The sequence below is a fragment of the Arachis hypogaea genome, chromosome 14 (assembly GCF_003086295.3).
Source record: "Arachis hypogaea cultivar Tifrunner chromosome 14, arahy.Tifrunner.gnm2.J5K5, whole genome shotgun sequence".
NCBI classification, from domain to species: Eukaryota; Viridiplantae; Streptophyta; class Magnoliopsida; order Fabales; family Fabaceae; genus Arachis; species Arachis hypogaea.
The window spans coordinates 116323712-116346803 of NC_092049.1; the positions used below are offsets into that span (position 1 = coordinate 116323712).

Sequence of the window (23092 nt, forward strand, 5' to 3'; positions counted from 1 at the left end):
TCTCATAACAAATCCAGAGACATTTTCTTTTTGTCTCGTAACCGGTTAGGAGATATTTTTCAATTTTGTCTCCCACGAATAGAAACACAAAAGGAGTAAAAGAGAGAGAGAATCACCTCAGAACTATACTGGTTCAGTTGCTAAGTGCAATGCAGCCTACATCCAGTCTCCATCACAACAGTGACGGAATTTCACTGTAATCATCAGATTACATACACCAATTCTTCCATAGGAACTACCATTCCTATCTGGGACAAGTCCAGATTCTATCCCCAAAACTGAACTTGACTTGGACAACTGCCAAGCTTTCAACTGCAAAGTGCTAACCCAACTTGCAAGGGAATCTCCACAGGATCATAAAGCACAACACAGATGTAAAAAGGACCTCTAAGACATCTATGGCATTTTCTTTAATTTTGCACTCTCTGCCTTTTTCCTCTCACAGGCTTTTTCTTACAAATCTCACTCTGTTTGCCTTTGTCACCATGAGACTCAGACATACAAAACTAAAGAAAATAAAATAAAATGAAGCCCATTGAAAGAGAAGAACTCTGTTAGCTTTGGGTAGCTATGAGAACTCTGTGCTTACTCTCCTTGTCTCAACCCTTGGCCGCTCACCCTTATTATAGAAGGGGAAGCTTCCAAGGTTGAAACCGGTTCAACCAAGCCACCATAACCGGTTCGGACAGAGAGAAAAGAGAGAGAGAGAAACCGAAAGCAAATCAACATGCATGTACCTCTCTCTCATCCCTTCTCATCAAGCTTTATCAATCTGAGCCCTTCATCTTGACTTTGGCTCCAAGAAAGACTTTCAACCCTTGATAGATCTCTGATTCTTGACAGCTCCTTCCTTTCCATATTTGCTTCTTCCTCCACGTAGCTCCAAAAGCTACCTCCTGTGTTGGATGAACAAAAATGGAAACGAGCTTTAGCCATAGAGATCTTCCTCTCTGGCCGAGACCGATCCTCTACATTTTTGGCATGAAGATCTTGAAGCTTCTGCTTGAAATCTTTCCTTCAAAGGCAAAGATATTAGCCATGCCATGCTTTGAAACTTCCTTTTGCAAAGGCCATCATCAACCTAGCCTTTTGCTTCTTCATAGCTTCTGTAATTTCTCTGATAACTTCTATCTTCTTCTTTCCTGTTTGACATGACCAAAACAAAGAGAGAAGATACAAAGCTTTCAAAGTAAAATTAAATAAAATTGAAATCCCACTCACATTCCACTAGGAATGGAATAACATGTGGAGCATTCAATGCTTGTTAAATCAATTTTAATTTACTCTTTAAGTTACCAATGCAAGCAATTAATCCAATTGAATTTTTAATTCCATTCCCTAATGTGGAGTAGGTAACCGAACTAAGCATGCTCCATTTCCTTTCTTTCTTCTTCAATTTCGGACCAACAAATTGTTGGATCAAAAGGAAGCATTGTTTTGGGCTCTTCACATATTTCATGGCCCAATTCATTTTGCTATCCAATTAAATATTTCAGCCACAAAGTATGAAACATTTTTGCACAAGGGTTGATCACAATTTCATTATATTGGGTTTATATTGTCTTTTGGCCCAACATAAAAATTCATTTGTTTTTCCTGCACACTAACAAACCCATTAAACAAACAATTGGAATAAAAAATCAAATTAACAATTTTTGTAATTAATATTTTTAACAATGTTTGATCATCACAATAATTTCAAGTTTTCCAAACTCATCAATCTCCCCCTTGATGACTGATGCGTGAGCATCTTTCCTATCTTTTTCTAGTGAATTTGCATTTTTGTTGAGTTTAATCAGCAATTAATTATCTTTTAGCCACTATGGATGCTACTTTGAGTCTTGTTCAATTTTGTTTATTTTAGGTAGCATTCGGATGGATTTGATGGAGTTTCTGCAGCATAAGAACTAAAGGAGATGACAGCGAGGAGTGACGCGTACGCGTGATTTGGAGCTTTCCAGGGCGACGCGTGCGCGTGTCTGACGCGTACGCGTGATTTGAAGATTTGCACGGCGACGCGTGTGCATGACTGACACGTACGCGTGACACGTGAAGAAGACCATCGACGCGTACGCGTGACTGACGGGTACGCGTGACTGACGCATACGCGTGACATGCGCCACGTGCAGAAAACGTAAAAAAATGCTGGGGGCGATTTCTGGGCTGTTTTGACCCAGTTTCCAGCCCAGAAAACACAGATTAGAAGCTACAGAATGGACAAAACAAGTGGTCCCCATCCATCAACTGAAGACTTGCTGATTATCTAATTAATTCTGATTTAAATTCAAATCTTAATTTTAGGAAAAGATATTAATTTTAGTTTTAGAGATAATAGATTTTAAATTAATGAGGATTTGATATAAAAGGGAAAAGAAACTTCTCTTTTAGGGGGATACGATTCCAGACTACCAAAATACATTTTATCAGAATCCTAGTTTTCTTCTCTAAACCATGAGCAACTAATCCTCCATTATTAAGGTTAGGAGCTCTGTCTATTTGTATCAGAAAAGATATTATTGCTTTTTCTATTTTAATTTATGTATGAATTTACAGTTTAAGAATTGTTTTCGCTCTTTATCTTATGAATTTGGGTGGAACGGAAGTATGACCCTCTTTCTACTTGAGTTCTTGTATAACTTGGAAAAGCTCTTTACTTGAACAACAGCTTGAAAATAAATTCTCCTAAACTTCTAATTATCTGGAATTAACGGGATACGTGACATATAATCCTTTTATATTTGGGTAATTAGAGTTTTTGTGGCATATAAACTGGAATTTGATCATCACCCTCTAATTGGAATTAATTGACCAAGGAATTGGCAGTTGATGAAAACTAGAGGAGACTAGAAAGGTCTAAGAAATTAGGGTCTAGTCACATATAGTTTGCCATAAATTAAATCCTACATGATTAAAATAGTTAGTAAGAAAATTTAAATCCAGAAAAATAGATAACTCTGAAACCTTAACTGTTTTCTCCATATTTTATTTCCAACTTATTTACTTTACTATTTTAATTTCTGAACGATTGTTTAATGCTCTTTGAACACTCAAACACTCTTTTCTGTTTGCCTGACTAAGCTTATCATTCAATTATTGTTGCTTGATCCATCAATTCTCGTGGGATTGACCCTCACTCACCAGAGGTATTACTTGGTACGACCCGGTGCACTTGCCGGTTAGTTTGTGGTTGTAAAAATCCGCACCAATGACAAACATTATTAAAAATAAATTGAAAAAGGATTAGGATTTAGAGAACTTCCTTGAAGATTTTGAATCCTCCCCCTTTCAATTGATCACATTGCTCCCCCTTAATGTGTGCATCTATCCAATGGAAGCAGTACCTGTAACATGCTTTAAACAGTTCCAAAACATTTTATGTATTCAACATATGGAACCTTAAGAAGCAAAACCATGATTATCGAGAACCTAATTTTGAGTAAATTTTTTTTTATAAACATAATCACGGTTTTAACATGCTGCTCAAAAAATTTCTTGTAAAACAGAGTATGACAGAGTACATGTCCAACAAATGATCAAAACTCATTATACTACATGCAGCAATATATTCAAGGCAAATAATTCATGCCAATAAAAATATTTCCTGCCAATCAAAACAATGAAACAAGCAATAAAATTATATCCAACAACATAATGTTCAGCCATCATAACAGAACATAAAAAAAAATTGGCATGAAACAATAATAAAAAAAAACTCAAAAGAAGAGCACAAGAATTGGATTGACAGACCCCACAATTCAACCCCTTTTTCTTTTAAATTTTCCTCCCCCTTTTGTCATCAAGGAGGGAGCCTGCAAAACAGATAAAAACAGCAGTGTAATGTAAAATATTTGATATTAAAACCCAAACATAGTATTTAGAGTTACTGAGTACAGTCATCCAACATCAAACAGTTCAAAAGAAACTTAATCAAAAAAGACAGTAAAAAGAGAAATTGTTCAAGATCATAGGCAGCAGTGAGCAAATCATTCAGGCATCAGAAAGATTTATATTAGAGTCAAGGTGATCGTCTTCTCCATCGGAATGAGCCATGTCCTTCTCTAAGCTCTTAATCAGCAGATTAACCCTTTCATGGCACTTGGTCCAGGCCTTTTCATTTTCATAGGCTTGTTTCCGAGCCTCTTTGTAGGTCTTGACCATCAGATTAGACATGTTGGAGAACTCATTCAGAACATCTTTGATAGATTCAGAAAGCTTAGAAGATTCAGGAGGCCGACTGTCACTTTCGCAATCAGAGAGCATTGATGCCTTTGAACTTTTGCCCTTTTTACCTTTCACAAAATCAGGAACACTGCCTCCTTTAATGGTAGAAACCCTGTTCTCAACAGGCTCATTGCTCAAATCAACATTAAAATACTCAAAAATACATGTTAGAAACATTCCATATGGCAGATTTGCTTTCTTGTCGCTGTGGACACAATCCCACATGTGTCTTATGATTCACCAAAACTTGTCTCCCAACAAATTCCCTACCGGCAAGTGCACCAAATTGTCGTCAAGTAAAAACTCACTATAGAGCTAGGTCGAATTCCACAGGGATTGGTTAGTTGATCAATGTTAATTGGAGAATTGTGCTAGTTGAACGAAATCAGAATGGAATTGAAGGTGGCAGAATGTAAATTGGCAGAAAACTTAAAGTGCAAGAAATGTAAATAACTAAAGGTAAATGACAGAATTTAAATGGCAGAAAGGAAATTGCAAGAAATTAAAGTACATAAGCTTAAATTGCAAGAAATTAAAAGGGAATGGGGTTGCTGAGCATCAAAATAAACTGCAGAAGTAAAAGAATGGGTAAGAACAGAAGTGGGAAAGCTCATTAGGGTCAGGAGATGTGATAATCCTCTGGATCAAATTCATTTTCATCTCTTCCGCAATCAATGCATTCATTGATCTCCTTGGCAATCTTAGGTGATTAGATCACAATTCCTTGGCAATCTAATCTCTCTAAGCATGAACAATTGCCCAATTCCTTGATTTAAGTGCTCATGGGAAGAGATGAAGTTTGGTCACTGATTATACCACACAAATTCATAGATCAAAGTATTGGTAGGATTACATGTCACGATATCCATCCAAACCCCAATCTAATCCAATGTGAGAAAGCATTTCTAGCATGATCTCCTCATTCCTCTTCCAAGGTTCAAAGGAGATCCAATTATGAATAGCTTCTTTTCCAAGATCACTACCCAATTGAATAAAGAACGAAAGCTTTCTAGCAAAATCAAGAGAAAAGAAAGAAGAAGAAGAATGAAAACTAGTATTGATCCATTGAATTACAACAGAGCTCCCTAACCTAATGAAAGGGGTTTAGTTCATCAAAGCTCAATTCAAATTACAGAAAAAGAAAAATGCAGAAAATAGAAACTAAAAGAAAAGTGCATAAAAATGAAATCTGGGTCTGAACTCCCAGAGCCCCCCCCTCAGGGCCTCCCGAGAGCTCCTTCAATCTTCAACAGTCCTTCTATTTATACCCTTCTTCTCATCTTCAATTGGATCAAGTATTTGGATGTGGGCCTTGGTTGAAGTAGTTAGGAGTGTTTCTTAGTGATGCAGAGAATAGAGATTACTCAATTGCAGAGTTTTGGTATACACGTTGGGGTCAACGTTTTTAAGCAAACATTGTGTCAAACGTGCTCTCAGTAAAAATGGTTTTTGGGCATTTTGAACAACGTTTGACTCAACGTTGGGGTGCCAACGTTCGCCTGGTCACGCGTGCGAGTGCCGTACGCGTACGTGTGGATGGTAGGGTTTGCCACTTCACGCTTGCCTGTGCGTGCGCATGGTTGGGCTGAAAAAGTATGTCCACGCATACGCGTCATTGACATGTATGCGTCGATGCAATGTTTCCAACTCCAATTTTTGAAAGCTTATCACGAATGTTGGCCTCAGCGTTGGCTTGGCAACGTTCCCTCCAACGTTGGCCTATCCATGCGTGCGCGCCACGTACGCGTACGCGTGGATTGTTTTTTTTTTTTTCAATTTCCAGAAAGCAAAACGTTTGGGGTAACGTTGGTGTACCAACATTCCCTCCAACATTGGCACCAGAACTTTTCTTTTTTGCATAATGTTGCACATCATGCCTTGGAACGTTACTTTGTCCTCTTGTCAACGTTGCCAATTTCATGCCCACTATAGACTATTATATATGGTTGGAAAGCTCTGAATATCAGCTTTCTAACCCAACTGAAATTACCTCAATTGGACATCTACGACTCAAGTTATGCTCCTTTGAAGGGGACAGGGTCGTTGGCGTCGGTGTACAACGTTGGAGGCAACGTTGGCACACCAACGTTTACACCAATGTTGGTAACAATGCCAGATTCTGAAGCTCAAACGTATTGTCCACTCCATACTATTATATATTATTGGAAAGCTCTGAATGTCTACTTTCCAATGCCATTAAAAGCGCATCATTTGGAGCTCTAAAAATCAAGTTATACTCCGTCGAAGATGCAGACGTCAGCTGGCCTTGCTGCAGGTTGGTACTATGTTCGTCTATGCACTTTTTGGGGCAGTTTTCTCCCTTAATTTTAGTATCCGCCATGTAGTACCATATATGATTGGAAAGCTCTGGATTCCTACTTTTCAATTCTTTTAGAATCATATCATTTAGAGCTCTGTAGCTCAAGTTATTCTTGTTTGAAGAAGACCCCATCAGGCTGTCAGGAGCAAAGTTGAACTCAACGTTGGTGAGCCAACTTTGGCCACCAAGGCTGCTTGCTCTACTTCTTCTCTGCCCTTCCTTTGCTTCTTCTTACCTATCATCAACCAAACAAAATGCATCAAAGTATTGCTAAATTCACAAGAGTTTGCATCATTCTTAACACACAAGTAATTATAACAAGAATCTCATGAAAATGCATCAATTTAACCATGTTTGAATGAATCAAGGTATGCATAAAACTTCCATCCAAATACTTACTTATTACCTAAGAAATGCATGAAACTATCTAAAAACAAACTAAAAATGGCTTGTGAAACTAGCCAAGATGCCCTGACGTCACAACACCAAACTTAAATCTTGCTTGTCCTCAAGCAAGTGATAGAATATAAGAAGGATGAAATGAAAATACAAGAGATACAAGTCCTTATTCAGAGAGTTTAAATCCTTGGTTCATGGAGTTTTATGCATGGAAATTTAGGTTCATGTTCATGCTGGTTTCTAGGCTCTCATATGCTCTTGAATTCCCACTCTATTGCCTTTCTATGAGACTCTTATTCTTGATCCTTAACTTACCTCTGTTTTTGTTTTCTTTTCTTCTTTAGAGCTTATTGCTTTCTGTAGCTAGGTGTTCTGTGTTGAGACAACTCTTTAGGATAGGCTTTCAGCCAACACTCCCAAACCAGTTGGTTCAAGGTGCTAGGTGTTGAAACATTCCTAAGGACTTAATTACCCAAGTCTCTCCTCAGCACATACACACCACAGGCACATGGTTTGTTATTCATTCCTCAGACCTTGGTGTCCAGCACCTCTTTGGGTTGCTAAATATTTTGTGACAAGGTTGCTCTTGATCGTGGACTTTCAGTTGACAATGCCGGGTTAGTTAACCCAAGTTGTCAAGTGATGAAGCACTCCTAAGAACTTACTCATCCAAGTAGATCCTTGCACAAAAACACCACAGACACATGCCTCAAGGTTCAAACTATTGGTGCCCAGCTTTAATTTGTGCTCTTTTCTTTCTTTTTCATTCTCTTTTTCTCTTTTTTGGATCTTATTAATTCATTTAAGTCTCATAGAATGCACTTCAAGCTCATAATTCAAGAGATATCTTAGCCCTATACCTTATTGATGAACCAACTTAGCTAACAAATACCACCACAACACTAGGACTTTATTCTGCACATTGGATTTCACTCTTGTCTTTTCACAACAATTTTTCATAAATTCTTTTATTGAGCTCAAGGACATGGCATACAATTCAAGCAGGATGACAATGAGGCGGGCACTTAGACTAGCAGCCCCAAATGACAATAAAGAAAGCAACCAGAATGTAAAGGTTCATGAAAACAGGATACAATCATACTTCCAATTGAAACACTACAAACCAGAAATAGTTAAGTAACAATACAACCTCTTGGTGCCTTCTTGTTTCTTCCTTGTCATCATCATCCATAATCTTTGTATCCTTCTTGTCTCCTTGGATGATGGTGCATAGTTTTTCCAAGAGATTGATTGAATTCCTGAAAAGTTATTGGAAGTTGCTTGTTCCCCAAGTACTTGAGAAATAGTTAGCATGCATGTATGTTTGTAGGCCTTTGAACTTAGATTGGTGTGTGAACACCAAACTTAGTTCCTTGCCTTATGCAGCAAATTGATTATATGCAGAAAACCTCATGTGCTTTTATTAAGAATACCAACTATAGACTAGAAGCTAAACAAATGTTAAGTCGTTTCTCTGATTGTTTGGAGTCAGTGACATGTAATACTGAGGGTTGAATTGTGCTCTTAATGAGATCTTTAGTGGAACACAAAACTTAGAATTACACATTCACCCTTGTAATTATTTTGGTATGCAACACCAAACTTAGCTCTTTGCAATATAGAGAAATCTACTTAACTCTTTTATTGAAATAACTAGAAAAAGAAAAACTACCTCTAGTTGGGTTGCCTCCCAACAAGCGCTCTTTTAATGTCATTAGCTTGACATTTTGTTCATGAATTTCTTCCTCTTCCAGTTTATTAAGAGGAATGACCTCAAGTGGAAAAATGAGAAGTTTGATGCCCCCTGTTTTGAGTGCTTCTCCCCAGCAAGCTTTCTTTTGTTGTTAGCTTGAGTAAACTTGCTTGTTGGGGTGGGGGTGGGATGGCTTTTAGTTGACCTCTTCTTCATGGATATTGTCCTTCTTTTCTTGGTCACCATCCTCTCTTTGATGCTTTTATTGATTTCCTTCACTTCTTTATTTTCAGAACTTGGGTGTTGTTGGATAGTTGGGGCATCCTCTTCATCAAAAGCTTCTTGAATTGGTGGTTCAATGAACTCACTCTTTATGCAACTCTCTGTTTCATTGGAGTGTGGACTCCCTTGATTGAATTCCTCCCTTTCTACTGCATGATGTTGCATTGAGTCTTTTGGGAGTGAGTTTGCATGTTCCTTTGTCACCCTTAGTAGCCTCTGTGGGTATGGAGCTTTGGGCTTGTATACTCTCACAACCTCCACCTTCTTTATAGGAATCTCACTTGGTATGGATGCCTCTTTTTCTAGTCCTTCGGATTCCTCCCTTGTACCCCCCATTTGGTCCTTATCCTCATTGCTTAGCACTACTCTTCTTGTGGTATTGTTTTCTTCCCTTAGCCAAGGAAAGAGATCAGTTAGTTCTCCATCATAGGGTTGTGCTGTTTGTTTCATTTTTTCTTCATGGTCCCTTTGTGCTATTTTATCTTCATCAATTATCCTTATCGTTTTTTCAAGGATGAGTTCCATCCTAGAAAGTCTTTGTTCTTTTCTACCTTTTTTGAGTTCTTCAAGGATGAGTTCCATCCTAGCAAGGTTATCTAAAGGAGGTTGAGTAGGTTGTGATGGTTGGTTGGGGTTGACTTGTGAATGGAATTGGTCGTTTTGTGGTTGTGTGTTCTGAAAGTGGTATGACTCTTGTGGGTAATGGAATGAGTTTTATGGATGGTGAAATGAATTGTATGGATTTGGGACGGAATTTTGTGCTGGGGCATACTCAAGTGATGAAGAATTTAGACATGTAAAACTTGGATGTGAGGTTGGATAATTGAGAGGTGATGGCTCTTGATGAATGGGGTATGAATGAGTGAAATCTCTTTGATTTTGATCTTTCCAGTCACAACTTGAGTAGTGATCAATTTCACCAAAATATGGTCCATTTTGTGGCTCTGGAAAGTACCCCATTTCATGTTCTTGATACTCCCACCCACTACGAGCATAATAACATGAATCATTCTGTGGTGGTGGAAAGTTTCCCATGAAATTTGATTGACCAAAATATAATGGATGCTCCTTTCTTTCTTGCAAGAAACTCTGTCTCAAACAATAATCACCAAAAGAAATTGGAATCTCCATTGTCATAAATGAGGAATTCTTAGTGAGGCAATATCACAAACAGCTTAAAGTGCAGAGAATAACATTAATAAACTGAAACAAAAACTAATTAACAAAACAAAAGAAAAGTGTCCAATCTAGTTATCCTCCAATTTAATCATTGTCAACACAAAACCAATCCCCGGCAACTGCGCCATAAACTTGATTCACCGAAAACTTGTCTCACAACAAATTCCCTACCGGCAAGTTCACCGGATTGTCGTAAAGTAAAAACTCACTATAGAGTGTGTCGAATCCCACAGGAATTGGTTGGTTGATCAACGTTAATTGGAGAATTGTGCTAGTTGAACGAAATCAGAATGGAATTGAAGGTGGCAGAATGTAAATTGGCGAGAAACTTAAAGTGCAGGAAATGTAAATAACTAAAGGTAAATGACAGAATTTAAATGGCAGAAAGGAAATTGCAAGAAATTAAAGTGCAGAAGCTTAAATTGCAAGAAATTAAAAGGGAATAGGGTTGCTGAACATCAAAATAAACTGCAGAAGTAAAAGAATGGGTAAGAACAGAAGTGGGAAAGCTCATTAGGGTCAAGAGATGTGATAATCCTCCGGATCAAATTCATTTTCATCTCTTCCGCAATCAATGCATTCATTGATCTCCTTGGCAATCTTAGGTGATTAGATCCCAATTCCTTGGCAATCTAATCTCTCTAAGCATGAACAATTGCCCAATTCCTTGATTTAAGTGCTCATGGGAAGAGATAAAGTTTGGTCATTGATTATACCACACAAATTCATAGATCAAAGTATTGGTAGGATTACATGTCACGATATCCATCCAAACCCCAATCTAATCCAATGTGAGAAAGTATTTCTAGCACGATCTCCTCATTCCTCTTCCAAGGTTCAGAGGAGATCTAATTATGAATAGCTTCTTTTCCAAGATCACTACCCAATTGAATAAAGAACGAAAGCTTTCTAGCAAAATCAAGAGAAAAGAAAGAAGAAGAAGAATGAAAACTAGTATTGATCCATTGAATTACAACAGAGCTCCCTAACCCAATGAAAGGGGTTTAGTTCATCATAACTCAATTCAAATTACAGAGAAAAAAAACGCAGAAAATAGAAACTAAAAGAGAAGTGCAAAAAATGAAATCTGGGTCTAAACTCCCAGAGCCCCCCCTTAGGGCCTCCCGAGAGCTCCTTAAATCTTCAACAGTCCTTCTATTTATACCTTTCTTCTCATCTTCAATTGGAGCAAGTATTTGGATGTGGGCCTTGGCTGAATCAGTTAGGAGTGTTTCTTAGTGATGCAGAGAATAGAGATTGCTCAATTGCAGAGTTCTGGTATCCATGTTCGGGTCAACGTTTTTAAGCAAACGTTGGGTCAAATGTGCTCTCAGTAAAAATGGTTTTCGGGCATTTTGAGCAACATTCTCAACGTTGGGGTGCCAACGTTCGCCAGGTCATGCGTGCGCATGCCGTACGCGTACGCGTGGATGGTAGGATTTGCCACTTCACGCGTCTGCATTGCCTGTGCGTGCGCATGGTCAGGCTGAAAAATTATGTCCACGCACGCGTCATTGACGTGTACGCGTCGATGCAAAGTTTCCAACTCCAATTTTTGAAAGCTTATCGCAAATGTTGGCCTCAGCGTTGGCTTGACAACGTTCCCTCCAACGTTGGCCTATCCACACGTGGATTGTTTTTTTTTTTTTCAATTTCCAGAAAGCAAAACGTTGGGGGTAACGTTGGTGTACCAACGTTCCCTCCAACGTTGGCACCAGAATTTTCTTTTTTGCATAATGTTTGCACATCAAGCCTTGGAACGTTACTTTGTCCTCTTGTCAACGTTGCCAATTTCATGCCCAATATAGACTATTATATATGGTTAGAAAGATCTGAATGTCATCTTTCTAACCCAAGTAAAATCACCTCAATTGGACATCTGTAACTCAAGTTATGCCCCTTTGAAGGGAACAGGGTCGCTGGCATCGGTGTGCAATGTTGGCACACAAACGTTTACACCAACATTGGTAACAATGCCAGATTTCGAAGCTCAAACATATTGTCCACTCCATACTATTATATATTGTTAGAATTCTCTGAATGTATACTTTCCAATGTTGTTGGAAGCACATCATTTGGAGCTCTAAAACTCAAGTTATACTCCATCGAATGTGCAGAGGTCAACTGGCCTTACTACAGGTTGGTACTATGTTCGTCTATGCACTTTTTGGGGCAGTTTTCTCCCTTAATTTTAGTATCCGTGGTGCACGAAATTGTGATCTCAGGCAACGGCGCCAAAAACTCTGTACGCACGTCTTAATAAATCGTTTTTCATTCACAACTTCGATACAACTGACCAGCAAGTGCACTGGGTCGTCCAAGTAATAAACTTTACGTGAGTAAGGGTCGATCCCACGGAGATTGTTGGTATGAAGCAAGCTATGGTCACCTTGTAAATCTCAGTCAAGCGGATATCAAATGGTTATGGAGTTTTCGAAAATAAATAATAAATAAATAGAAAATAAAGATAGAAATACTTATGTAATTCATTGGTGAGAATTTCAGATAAGCATATAGAGATGCGTTCGTTCCTCTGAACCTCTGCTTTCCTGCTGTCTTCATCCAATCAATCTTACTCCTTTCCATGGCTGGCTTTATGTAAGGGCATCACCGTTGTCAATGGCTACATCCCATCCTCTCTGTGAAAATGGTCCGATGCGCTGTCACTGCATGGCTAATCATCTGGAGGTTCTCGATCATACTGGAATAGGATTCACCCTCCTTTTGCGTCTGTCACTACGCCCAGCACTCGCGAGTTTGAAGTTCGTCACAGTCATTCAATCCCTGAATCCTACTCGGAATACCACAGACAAGGTTTAGACTTTCCGGATTCTCATGAATGCCGCCATCAATCTAGTTTATACCACGGAGATTCTAATTAAGAGATCCAAGAGATATTCATTCAATCCAAGGTAGAACGGAAGTGGTTGTCAGGCACGTGTTCATAGGGGAATGATGATGACTGTCACGATCATCACATTCATGTTGAAGTGCGAATGAATATCTTAGAAGCGGAATAAGTTGAGTTGAATAGAGAAATAGTAGTACTTTGCATTAATTCATGAGGAACAGCAGAGCTCCACACCTTAATCTATAGAGTGTAGAAACTCTACCGTTGAAAATACATAAGTGATGAAGGTCCAGGCATGGCCGAATAGCCAGCCCCTAAACGTGATCAATAGATCAAAAGATAATCAAAAGATCATAAGATGTCAAATACACTAGTAAAAAGTCCTATTTATACTAAACTAGTTACTAGGGTTTACAGAAGTAAGTAATTGATGCATAAATCCACTTCCGGGGCCCACTTGGTGTGTGCTTGGGCTGAGCTTTAGCTTTCCACGTGCAGAGGCTTCTTTTGGAGTTGAACGCCGAGTTGTAACGTGTTTTTGGCGTTCAACTCTGGTTCGTGACGTGTTTCTGGCGTTTAACTCCAGACTGCAGCGTAGAACTAGCATTCAACGCCCTTTTGCGTCATTTAAACTCGACCAAAGTATAAACTATTATATATTGCTGGAAAGCCCTGGATGTCTACTTTCCAACGCAATTGAAAGTGCGCCATTTTAAGTTTTGTAGCTCCGAAAAATCCACTTTGAGTGCAGGGAGGTCAGAATCCAACAGCATCAGCAGTCCTTCTTCAACCTCTGAATCTGATTTTTGCTCAAGTCCCTCAATTTCAGCCAGAAAATACCTGAAATCACAAAAAACACACAAACTCATAGTAAAGTCCAGAAATGTGAATTTAACATAAAAACTAATGAAAATATCCCTAAAAGTAACTAGATCCTACTAAAAATATACTAAAAACAATGCCAAAAAGCGTATAAATTATCCGCTCATCACAACACCAAACTTAAATTGTTGCTTGTCCCCAAGCAACTGAAAATCAAATAGGATAAAAATAAGAGAATATACTATAAATTCCAAACTATCAATGAAACATAGCTCCAATCAAATGAGCGGGACTTGTAGCTTTTTGCCTCTTGAATAGTTTTGGCATCTCACTTTATCCATTGAAGTTCAGAATGATTGGCATCTATAGGAACTCAGAGTTCAGATAGTGTTATTGATTCTCCTAGTTCAGTATGTTGATTCTTGAACACAGCTACTTTATGAGTCTTGGCCGTGGCCCTAAGCACTTTGTTTTCCAGTATTACCACCAGATACATAAATGTCACAGACACATAATTGGGTGAACCTTTTCAGATTGTGACTCAGCTTTACTAAAGTCCCCAATTAGAGGTGTCCAGGGTTCTTAAGCACACTCTGTTTTTGCTTTGGACCTTGACTTTAACCGCTCAATCTCAAGTTTTCACTTGACACCTTCACGCCACAAGCACATGGTTAGGGACAGCTTGGTTTAGCCGCTTAGGCCAAGATTTTATTCCTTTAGGCCTTCCTATCCACTGATGCTCAAAGCCTTGGGATCCTTTTTATTACCCTTGCCTTTTGGTTTTAAGGGCTATTGGCTTTTTGCTCTTGCCTTTTGGTTTTAAGAGCTTTTGGCTTTTTCTGCTTGCTTTTTCTTTTTCTTTCTATTTTTTTCGCCATTTTTTTTTCTGCAAGCTTTGTTCTTTGCTGCTTTTTCTTGCTTCAAGAATCATTTTTATGATTTTTCAGATTATCAAATAACATGTCTCCTTGTCATCATTCTTTCAAGAGCCAACATATTTAACATTCTAAAACAACAACTTCAAAAGACATATGCACTGTTCAAGCATTCATTCAGAAAATAAAAAGTATTGTCACCACATCAATATAATTAAACTAAGTTCAAGGATAAATTCGAAACTCATGTACTTCTTGTTCTTTTGAATTAAAACATTTTTCATTTAAGAGAGGTAATGGATTCATATTCACTTACTTTAAGGCATAGACACTTAGACACTAATGATCATGTAGTAAGACACAAATATAATTAAACATAAAGCTCAAAAATCGAAAAACAGGAATAAATAGACAAGGAGATTAAGGAATGAGTCCACCTTAGTGAGAATGGCGTCTTTCTCTTCTTGAAGAACCAATGGTGCTTTTGAGCTCCTCTATGTCTCATCCTTGTCTTTGTTGCTCCTCCCTAGTGATTTTTGGTATTTCTATCCTCAGTTGCTCCCAATAATTATGTGGAGGAAAATGTACCCCTGAAGTATCTCAGGGATCTCTTGATTTGCAGTCAAATGTTCTACCACTGAGCTATGGAAGCTTTTGTCTTCCCTTTTCTCTTCTTTTTCTCCTTTTTTTTTTTGAGGTTTCTCTGGCCTTAGGTACCATCAATGGTTATGAAAAAACAAAAAGCTTATGCTTTTACCACACCAAACTTAGAATTTTGCTCGCCCTCGAGCAAGAGAAGAAAGAATAGATGAAGAAGAAGATGTGGAAGAATCTAGGATTATGAGGAGGGAAGGTGGGGATCCTGTGGGGTCCACAGATCTTGAGATGATCCTGTGAGGTCCACAGATCTTGAGGTGTCAAGGATTTACATCCCTGCACCAATTAGGCATGTAAAATGCCTTTGCATGCAATTCTGGCGTTTAAACGCCGAACTGATGCTTGTTCTGGGCGTTCAACGCCCAGATGCAGCATGTTTCTGGCGTTGAACGCCAGTCAGATGCTCCTTACTGGCGTTTGAACGCCAGTGAACTCCTCCTCCAGGGTGTGCTGTTTTTAATGCTGTTTTTTTATTTTTCTTCAATTTTTCCAGTTGTTTTTGTGACTCCACATGATCATGAACCTATGAAGACATATAACTAATAAAAAATATAATTAAATAAAAATTGGGTTGCCTCCCAACAAGCGCTTCTTTAATGTCAATAGCTTGACAGTGGGCTCTCATGGAGCCTCACAGATGTTCAGAGCATTGTTGAGACTCCCCAACACCAAACTTAGAGTTTGGATATGGGAGTTCAACACCAAACTTAGAGTTTGGTTGTGGCCTCCCAACACCAAACTTAGAGTTTGACTGTGGGGGCTCTGGTTGACTCTGTTTTGAGAGAAGCTTACTGTGCCTCTTTTTCATGTTTATAGAAGGATGTCCTTGAGTTTTAAACACAAGGGGGTCCTTATTCAATTGAAGGACTAGTTCACCTCTGACAACATCAATCACAGCTCTTGCTGTGGCTAGGAAGGGTCTTTCAAGGATGATGGATTCATCCTCATCCTTCCCAGTATCTAGGATTATGAAATCAGCAAGGATGTAAAGGCCTTCAACCTTTACTAACACGTCCTCTACCTGTCCATAAGCCTCTTTTCTTGAATTGTCTGCCATCTCTAATGAGATTCTAGCAGCTTGCACCTCAAAGATTCCCAGTTTCTCCATTACAGAGAGTGGCATGAGGTTTATTCCTGACCCAAGGTCACATAGAGCCTTCTCAAAGGTCATGGTGCCTATGGTACAAGGTATTAGGAACTTTCCAGGATCCTGTTTCTTCTGAGGCAATCTCAGTTCATTAAATGCATTTAGTTCATTGGTGAACAGGGGAGGTTCATCTCCCCAAGTCTCTTTACCAAATAGATTGGCATTCAGCTTCATGATTGTACCAAGGAACTTGGCAACTTGCTCTTCAGTAACATCCTCATTCTTTTCTGAAGAGGAATACTCATCAGAGCTCATGAAGGGCGTAAGGAGGTTCAATAGAATCTCTATGGTCTCTAGATGAGTCTCAGATTCCTTTGGTTCCTCAGAGGGGAACTCCTTGTTGATCACTGGACGTCCCAGGAGGTCTTCCTCCTTGGGATTCACGTCCTTCCCTTCTCTTACAGATTTGGCCATGGTAATTATATCAATGGCCTTGCACTCTCCTTTTGGATTTTCTTCTGTATTGCTTGGGAGAGCACTAGGAGGGGTTTCAGTGATCTTCTTACTCAGCTGGCCCACTTGTGCCTCCAAATTTCTAATGGAGGATCTTGTTTCATTCATGAAACTTAAAGTGGCCTTAAATAGATCAGAGACTATGTTTGCTAAGCTAGATGGATCTTGGTCAGAACTCTCTGTCTTTTGCTGAGTTGATGATGGAAAAGGCTTGCTATTAAACCTGTTTCTTCCACCATTGTTAAAGCCTTGTTGAGGCTTTTGGTGATCCTTCCATGAGAGATTTGGGTGATTTTTCCATGAGGGATTATAGGTGTTTCCATATGGTTCACCCATGTAATTCACCTCTACTATTGCAGGGTTCTCAGGATCATAAGCTTCTTCCTCAGAAGATGCCTCTTGAGTACTGTTGGATGCAGCTTGCATTCCATTCAGACTCTGAGAAATCATATTGACTTGCTGAGTCAATATTTTATTCTGAGCCAATATGGCATTCAGAGTATCAATTTCAAGAACTCCTTTCTTCTGAGGCGTCTCATTACTCACACGATTCCTCTTAGAAGTGTACATAAACTGGTTATTAGCAACTATGTCAATGAGTTCTTGAGCTTCTGCAGGCGTTTTCTTTAGGTGAATGGATCCACCTGCAAAAGTATCCAATGAAATCTTAGCTAATTCAGACAGACCATCATAGAATATATCCAGGATGGTCCATTCTGAAAGCATGTCAGAAGGACACTTTTTGGTCAGTCCTTTGTATCTCTCCCAAGCTTCATAGAGGGATTCACCTTCTTTCTGTCTGAAGGTTTGAACATCCACTCTAAGCTTACTCAGTTTTTGAGGAGGAAAGAACTTGGCTAAGAAAGCCTTGACCAGCTTATCCCAAGAGTTCAGGCTATCCTTAGGTTGAGAGTCCAACCATACTCTAGCTCTGTCTCTTACAGCAAAAGGGAAAAGCATGAGCCTGTAGACTTCAGGATCTACTCCATTAGTCTTAACAGTATCACATATCTGCAAGAATTCAGTTAAGAACTGAAAAGGATCTTCAGATGGAAGTCCATGAAACTTGCAGTTCTGCTGCATCAGAGAAACTAATTGAGGTTTCAGCTCAAAGTTGTTTGCTCCAAAGGCAGGAATGGGGATGCTTCTTCCATGTAAATTGGAATTAGGTGCAGTAAAGTCACCAAGCATCCTCCTTGCATTATTATTATTTTCGGCTGCCATCTCCTCTTCCTGTTCGAAAATTTCTGAAAGGTGCTTGCTGGATTGTTGTAATTTAGCTTCTCTTAGTTTCCTCTTCAGAGTCCTTTCAGGTTCTGAATCTGCTTCAACGAGAATGTTCTTGTCCTTGCTCCTGCTCATATGAAAAAGGAGGGAACAGAAAAATAATAATAGGGATCCTTTTTGCCCAAGGTATAGAGGTTCCCCTGTGTGAGTAGAAGGAGAAAAGAATGTAATGTAAAGAAGGGAAGAAGAGAAAATTCGAACACAGATGGAAGAGGGGGTTCGAATTTGGGTGAGATGAAGTGTTAGTAAATGAATAAATAAATAGAAGGAGATGAGAGATAAAGAGAATTTTCGAAAATAATTTTTGAAAAATTGGTTAGTGATTTTTGAAAATTAAAATTAAAATTTGAAACAATTAGTTAATTAAAAAGAATTTTTGAAAAAGAGGGAGATATTTTCGAAAATTAGAGAGAGATGGTTAGTTAGGTGGTTTTGAAAGAGAGAAGAGACAAACAAAAAGTTAGTTAGTTAGTTGAAACAAATTTGAAAATCAATTTTGAAAAGATAAGAAGATAAGAAGTTAGAAAAGATATTTTAAAATCAAATTTTTGAAAAAGATAAGATAAGAAGATATTTTTGAAAAGATATCATTGAAATTAGTTTTGAAAAAGATTTGATTTTTAAAATCACAATTAATGACTTGATTCACAAGAAATCACAAGATATGATTCTAGAACTTAAAGTTTGAATCTTTCTTAACAAGTAAGTAACAAACTTGAAATTTTTGAATCAAAACATTAATTGTTGATGATATTTTCGAAAATTATGAGATAAAATTACGAAAAAGATTTTTGAAAAATATTTTTGAAATTTTCGAAAATAAATAAGAAAAATGAAAAAGATATGATTTTTGAAAAAGATTTTGAAAAAGATAAAATTTTCAAATTGAAAATTTGATTTGACTCATAAGAAACAACTAGATTTTAAAAATTTTTGAAAAAGTCAACTCAAATTTTCGAATTTTATGAGAGAAAAGAGGGAAAGATGATTTTTTTTTATTTTTTTTTTGATTTTTTAATGATGAAAGAGAAAAACATGAAAAAGACTCAATGCATGAAAATTTTGGATCAAAACATGTGATGCATGTAAGAATGCTATGAATGTCAAGATGAACACCAAGAACACTTTGAATGTCAAGATGAACACCAAGAACTTATTTTTGAAAAATTTTTGATGCAAAGAAAACATGCAAGACACCAAACTTAGAAATCTTTAATGTTTAGGCACTAAGAATTCAAGAATGCATATGAAAAACATCATACAACACAAAACAAGAAAACATGAAGATCAATCAAGAAGGTTTATCAAGAACAACTTGAAGATCATGATGAATGCAATGCATGAATGCAATTTTCGAAAAATGCAAGATGAGTATGCAATTGACACCAAACTCGAGACTCAAACAAGAAACACAAAATATTTTTGATTTTTATTATTTTTTTAATTTTTTTTTCGGATTTTTTTTTCGAAAATTAATGTGAAAAAGAAAAGTAAGGATTCTAAAATTTTTAATATGTATTCCAGGAATCTTGCACTCTTAGTCTAAAGCTCCAATCTGAGGGTTAGACATGGCTTAATAGCCAGCCAAGCTTTAGAAGATACAAATCAGTCATACAACAGCAGGTGGATTAGGAACAGCTAGCTTGCTCTTGTGATGATGGTTTGGAAGCCTCAGTCCAAAAGAATTTAGACATGGCTTTACAGCCAGTCAGGCTTCAACATGCTTTATGAAACACTAGAATTCATTCTTAAAAATTCTGAAGAAAAAAAATATTTTTTATTTTTTTTTGAAAATATTTTTTTGGGAAAAACGAAAAAGAAGAAAATATTTTTGAAAAATTTTTGAAAACTTTTTGAAAACAAAATAAGAAGAAAATTACCTAATCTGAGCAACAAGATGAACCGTCAATTGTCTAAACTCAAACAATCCCCGGCAACGGTGCCAAAAACTTGGTGCACGAAATTGTGATCTCAGGCAACGGCGCCAAAAACTCTGTACGCACGTCTTAATAAATCGTTTTTCATTCACAACTTCGATACAACTAACCAGCAAGTGTACTGGGTCGTCCAAGTAATAAACCTTACGTGAGTAAGGGTCGATCCCACGGAGATTGTTGGTATGAAGCAAGCTATGGTCACCTTGTAAATCTCAGTCAGGCGGATATCAAATGGTTATGGAGTTTTCGAAAATAAATAATAAATAAACAGAAAATAAAGATAGAAATACTTATGTAATTCATTGGTGAGAATTTCAGATAAGCATATAGAGATGCGTTCGTTCCTCTGAACCTCTGCTTTCCTGCTGTCTTCATCCAATCAATCTTACTCCTTTCCATGGGTGGCTTTATGTAAGGGCATCACCGTTGTCAATGGCTACATCCCATCCTCTCTGTGAAAATGGTCCGATGCACTGTCACTGCATGGCTAATCATCTGGAGGTTCTCGATCATACTGGAATAGGATTCACCCTCCTTTTGCGTCTGTCACTACCCCCAGCACTCGCGAGTTTGAAGTTCGTCACAGTCATTCAATCCCTGAATCCTACTCGGAATACCACAGACAAGGTTTAGACTTTCCGGATTCTCATGAATGCCGCCATCAATCTAGCTTATACCACGAAGATTCTAATTAAGAGATCCAAGAGATATTCATTCAATCGAAGGTAGAACGGAAGTGGTTGTCAGGCACGTGTTCATAGGAGAATGATGATGACTGTCACGATCATCACATTCATGAGGAACAGCAGAGCTTCACACCTTAATCTATGGAGTGTAAAAACTCTACCGTTGAAAATACACAAGTGATGAAGGTCCAGGCATGGCTGAATGGCCAGCCCCTAAACGTGATCAATAGATCAAAAGATAATCCAAAGATCATAAGATGTCAAATACACTAGTAAAAAGTCCTATTTATACTAAACTAGTTACTAGGGTTTACAGAAGTAAGTAATTGATGCATAAATCCACTTCCGGGGCCCACTTGGTGTGTGCTTGGGCTGAGCTTTAGCTTTCCACGTGCAGAGGCTTCTTTTGGAGTTGAACGCCAAGTTGTAACGTGTTTTTGGCGTTCAACTCTAGTTCGTGACGTGTTTCTGGCGTTTAACTCCAGACTGCAGCGTAGAACTGGCGTTCAATGCCCTTTTGCGTCGTCTAAACTCGGCCAAAGTATAGACTATTATATATTGCTGGAAAGCCCTGGATGTCGACTTTTCAACGCAATTGGAAGCGCGCCATTTTGAGTTCTGTAGCTCCAGAAAATCCACTTTGAGTGCAGGGAGGTCAAAATCCAACAACATCAGCAGTCAGCAGTCCTTCTTTAACCTCTGAATCTGATTTTTGCTCAAGTCTCTCAATTTCAGCCAGAAAATATCTGAAATCATAGAAAAACACACAAACTCATAGTAAAGTCCAGAAATGTGAATTTAACATAAAAACTAATGAAAACATCCCTAAAAGTAACTAGATCCTACTAAAAACATACTAAAAATAATGCCAAAAAGCATGTAAATTATCCGCTCATCAATCCGCCATGTAGTGCCATATATGATTGGAAAGCTCTGGATTCCTACTTTTCAATGCTTTTAGAATCATATCATTTGGAGCTCTGTAGCTCAAGTTATTCTTGTTTGAAGAAGACCCCATCAGGCTGTCAGGAGCAAAGTTGGACTCAACGTTGGTGAGCCAACTTTGGCCACCAAGGCTGCTTGCTCTTCTTCTTCTCTGCCCTTCCTTTGCTTTTTCTTACCTATCATCAACTAAACAAAATGCATCAAAGTATTACTAAATTCACAAGAGTTTGCATCATTCTTAACACACAAGTAATTATAGCAAGAATCTCATGAAAATGCATCAATTTAACCATGTTTGAATGAATCAAGGTATGCATAAAACTTCCATCCAAATACTTACTTATTGCCTAAGAAATGCATGAAACTATCTAAAAACAAACTAAAAATGGCTTGTGAAACTAGCCAAGATGCCCTGGTGTCATCTTACCATGAGATATGCAAATGAAATGGATGAAGAGTTAAGAATAGCAAAGAACACAAGAGTGTCACAAACCGTAACCCTTTGATAAGAGCCTCTTTGAGGCATCAAAATATGATTGATAGTGCGGTGAAGCAGGGCTTTCACAGGGACGAGGGCTTTGTGGGTGAGATTTGTGCCTTCAAGTGCAGAAAAACTTTCGCAAACACGAGTAAGAGCCACTTGGAGGGAAATCCTAACCTGGTTGTCCCATTTTCCTGACATGTAAGCCCAGGAACCTTCGTCTTGGTACCCTAAGGCAGTACTCACAGTCTATCTATTCAAGGTAAGATGAACCTTTTTGACATATTAGTGTAGAGCACCATCATGATACATCATGTTAGCATAGAACTCACGAACCAAATTCGGGTAAACAGGTTTTCAAATTGTGAAAACAGGAGTCCATTTGAGATCATCAAAAAGTGTTGTAAAGTCAATGCCTTTTTCACAGAGATTTTCCAGATTAACAACATAGGAAGCACAAAGATGACGATTTACCAGAACCTGTGAGTGGAACTCAAAAGCAGCGCAAGACATAAAACGGGCAGGATCAAAATGGGAGTGACTTTTACCATACTTGTTTTTGAAGTCCAATGAGTCCAAGTTAGAGGGTTCTCTGGTGTTGTGACGGACTGGCTTCTTTGTTCTTTGAGACCGGCTAGATGGATGAAGTGTGGAACGTCGTGGTGGTGAAGGTTGTGGAGATGGAAGTGGCGATTCTTCTTCTTCCTCTTCAGGGACTTGTTCCTGTCCCTTGGTATTCTTCCTTGATGAACCAGCTTCCTGCCTTGATGTTGCTCTTGCATGGATAGTCTTACGTGCCATGGATGCTGTTGAGTGAGAGGATGGTGAAGATGACGAGTTGGGGTGGATATGAATGT

The 23092-nt window shown here is 38.3% G+C and overlaps 1 non-coding gene across 1 annotated transcript; it reads left to right on the forward strand.

Moving 5' to 3' along the window:
- The first annotated feature begins 17619 nt into the window (after positions 1-17619).
- LOC112746501 (small nucleolar RNA R71) lies at positions 17620-17727 on the forward strand. The gene has a single exon (XR_003174382.1). It is a non-coding gene; the product is annotated as a small nucleolar RNA R71 (small nucleolar RNA).
- Positions 17728-23092: the final 5365 nt, after the last annotated feature.